Source organism: Staurois parvus, unplaced genomic scaffold (genome assembly GCF_062004578.1).
Source record: "Staurois parvus isolate SC_StPar_1 unplaced genomic scaffold, SC_StPar_1.0 ptg001004l, whole genome shotgun sequence".
Classification (NCBI taxonomy): domain Eukaryota; kingdom Metazoa; phylum Chordata; class Amphibia; order Anura; family Ranidae; genus Staurois; species Staurois parvus.
In genome coordinates this window covers 246,918-250,943 of record NW_028318800.1, presented here as the reverse complement: position 1 = coordinate 250,943, position 4,026 = coordinate 246,918, and the positions used below count along the sequence as shown (strand labels likewise).

At 51.0% G+C, this 4,026-nt stretch overlaps 1 pseudogene; it reads right to left on the bottom strand.

Moving 5' to 3' along the window:
- Positions 1 to 1,093: 1,093 nt before the first annotated feature.
- On the bottom strand, positions 1,094 to 1,210 carry LOC149441321 (U2 spliceosomal RNA; annotated as a pseudogene).
- Positions 1,211 to 4,026: the final 2,816 nt, after the last annotated feature.

Here is a 4,026-nt window from a genome sequence, read left to right as displayed (position 1 = left end):
AATAACTGCCGTTCTATGGACGCGGATTACGGGAGGGATTAATTCTATGCAAATCCAAATTAAGTGTATCTGTGAAAAATTTCTTGCTCAGCAGAGACTCGGATGGAGGCTTGCTTTTTTTTTTTTTTTTTTTTTCTTTTTAATATTTTTTTGTGCTTTGAGCCACAGCCAGGCGTGTGCAGGTAACCAAAGTGTCAAAAGACTGGCGCGGCTATCCGTATTCTGGCACGTATAGCATTTGCCGGACAGGTTGGCTTTCAAGCACTTGAAGCTTGTGGGCCTCAATTTTTTATTTTTTTAAGTCCGCGAACGTGCGAAAAACGAAAAACCCGTAAGTGTACCAAAAACGTGCAAGTTCAAAAACACAAACACAAAAAAGTGCACTTAGGGGTGTGCTTTGTCCACCCCCCGAAGGGGTTGGATCTCTACCCTGATCCCCAGGGGCACGAAGCTCCTGACAGGGACAAGGTTCCCATGTGGTCCACCTAGCCAAAAGGCCTGGCGGACCCCGTTCCTTGTGGCCAGCCGAAGTCAGCCACCAAGTACTTGGTAAGGGGGCTCTCCTGAAGAGAAAACCCCCTAGGGACAGGGGAGGAAGGAACCAAAAGGCCACACATCCTCCCCCTAGACTTCAGGGTAGGCCCGAGGACCAACATCCTACCATCATGTGGGAAACAAAACACACACATAAGTGAAAAGTGACAAAGGTGAGGAGAAAATAAAATAAATAAGTGGCCGTGTAATTGTGCATTGGCCAGGCCCTGAGGCCCGTAGCAAAAATTGCCCTGGACCTAGCCAAAAGGCGCAGTGCAGGAAAAGTGTTAGAAACAGTGACCATGTGCCTTTTCACACGTTGGGGTCCCACACCCAAGTGTTACTAAGAGCACCCCTGAGGCGACCACTCTCAGGGGGCACTAGTTCGTGGACTTTCTGCCTCCCCGGCCCCTGGCCAGACAAGGTAGATCCATTCAAACCAGGAGGAACTGGGCCCCTCTGGTTTTCCAGGGGGAATTACTCCCGGGCCCCAGCAGCCTGTGGGTGCCTCGGTTTATGTTCCAGCCTGTACTAACCATCAGGACCCCCATCCTACCAGCAGGGGTACTATACAACCAATCATCCCCGCAAGCAGGAATGATGGTGGAGCACCCCTACTGGACACCGATAAGAACAGATACTACACTTGATCTTAGCCAAAAGGCCTCAATGCTAAAGTTGACTTGGGGGGGCCCTCTGGCTTCCAGATTTCTGGCAGCTCATAGTGTGGCCTACCTGTCCCCCCCCCCCCCCCCCCACAGTTGAGCAAGGTTGATGAGAGTGCAGAGGGAGGAGTTGTACTGGGCTGGGCAAGGGGGGGCTCTGAGCAGAGAGTGTGCCGCAGGAGGAAAGAGCTTGCCCCGTCAACCTATGTAGGTGAAATCTGAAACTCAAAACGGCCTGCCCCGCCGGCCTGGGCCCTCTGAATGACCCCTGCAGGGTGACGCAGCACGCCAGTGACACCATGTGACAGGGAGGCCACACAGCAACCTGAGCGTGGACTGGGTCGCCATTGCAGAGCCCCCATAGCTCCACCCATGCTTTCAAATATATTTCGGCAGGCAAGATGATGCAAAATTATTCTTAAATGTTCACAACATTGATACTGAAATTCTAGCTGTTCTCCGTTTTATTCTATATTGCTATAGAATCTTTTAATGTAAACACGCAGCAGATGTTTCTAAGGCCCCATTCACATACCGCGTAGCCGGAACGCACATTCCCGAACGCAAATTCTTTTTTAACGCAGTTCACACACATTTCAGCATGTCACACATAGGGCAGCCCGTTCACCGGAATGGGCTGCCCTATTAGACGATTGTCGCCCCACCATCAGAAGTCGAGTCCTCCACCCTTCCTTCACAGTGCTCCCCCTTACCTTGAGTTGCTGCTGGGAAGAAGCTGGGGGTGGAGCTGGGAATAGGGTTGCCACCTCATCCCTTTAAAACCAAACACATATGAATTACACGGGTTCTGTGGCTGATTAAGGTGGTAATTAACCCCTATGTGCCGGCGCCTCCCGGCCCTTTAAGAGTTTCAGAATCTGGGAGGCAGGGCAGAATTTTAGGGTCATGTGACCGCCATGATTCGCTGTCACGGTGGTCACATGATCGGAATAGGTCCTGAGCGCAAGGGGAGATCGGGACCCTTCATTAAGTCAAGGACATATGCGCTTCGAGCGCGCAGGGCGCGCGCTTTCACCACATATGTATTTTCTAATTGCACGCAAATATGCGGTCGCTCGTCAAGGCCCAGACGCCGAGAGGCCGCATATTTGTGTGCGCTCAACATCTAGGGGTTAAATACATTAGTGCCTCTTCTGCATTAAATTAGCCTCAGAACCTGTGTAATTCATATGTGTTCGGTTTTAAAGGGGTGAGGTGGCAACCCTAGCTGGGAAGCAGAAAGTGCAGGGTCTGGAGGAGGACCAGAGGAGGGCTGGAGTCAGTTGCCGGAATCTGCTGAATGCCGAGACCAGTGGATGCAGAGATTAGTTGCTGCCAGGGGCGGACTGACCATTCAAGCATTCGGGCACTGCCCGAGGGCCCGGGGTCAGTAGGGGGCCCCATGAGATGCCCCTGGTACCTTTCATAGGCTTTTTTTGGGTGTGGTTTGAGTGTGGGCGAGGACACAGGGGCCCCATGATCCCCTATTGCCCGGGGCCCCATGAGTTGTTAGTCCACCCCTGGTTGCTGCACAGAGTACTTAGCAGAGGAGTTCTGTCCTCCTGTCTGCTGCCAGCTACTGATACAAGGTGCTGTGGAGACAAGGGGGGTGCCGCAGCTGCAGGAGAGGTGCGAGGTCCACATGAAATGGCCTGGCGGGCCGGATGCCACCGATGGGCATTGTGTTTGACACATGTGGTTTAGAGCCAAGCTTTATGTGTAGTGATTTAAAGAGACTCTGTCACATTGCCCATGCATTGGCTCTACAATGTGCATCCCCCGACACCCTGCCTGTATTTTATCATGGCTTCCTGCTCCTCTGCAGCCAGCGGAGTCGGTGACCTGGAGCAGCAGTGACGCCACTTCCCTAGTCACGTGACAGAACCCCCAAAACTGTTGGGAAGGACTACGGTGTGAACTTGCTTTCTGCAATTGGCTTGGTTTCCTCCAAGTACACGTGTACTGCCCATAACATAATCCTTTACTAGTAAACAGGAACCGAACACAGATAATAGAGCAATTCTCTCGACACACCTTATTGGAGTTAGCTATCTACGTGTTTGGCAGCATTGACTTTTTGCTGACGTGAAAAGGAGTTGCAGTCCTTCTTCCCTTTTTTTGATGTGTTTGGTTTGATTTTTTTACAGCAAAACTTGTCTGACATCAGGTCAGTACCAACTGAGCATATCATTAAAAATGGATAAGCAGAGGTTTCCTTCCCTGGAAACCTTTTGTAAATGATCGGCGGATATGAAGATATAGCCAGCCCACGTTCCCTTTCCTGTACAAGTCTGGCTTGGCCTCTTGCTAATATGTTAAATAAGGTTCAAGGATTAATAGGAGAGGGCAGGCCCAAGAGGAGCATTTCTTCTAAACTCAGCCTACGGCAGGAACCAAAATGTTACCCCCAACATTTCTGATATGTGTCTGTTGTATCATGCACTTGTGTTCAGATGTTTCCTGTTTCCTTTTTATTTCTTCCTTTGTGGGAAATACCTGGTGATCCTTCCAGTCCCCCTGTTTTACTATTTCTAACTGACCACACTAGGCATGGAAGTACAACCTTTCACAGTGTGGTCAGTTTTGTGGCTGTGATGGGAAGTACGCCTACCTGTCCTCCATTGGCCAAGACTTCTGCTGACACGCCCTCTTGCACCAAAAAGGTCAGTGTATTGATCTTTCTCTGCTTCCTGCTGACATGCCTCCCCCCTGCGGTCTCCACCCCAACCTATCCAAGTCCCTTAGGCCCCTTTCAGACTGAGCGGATCTGTCAGCGTGATCCGCCTGCTCAGCAGGGGATCTCTCTGCTGATCCCTGCTGAGCAGAC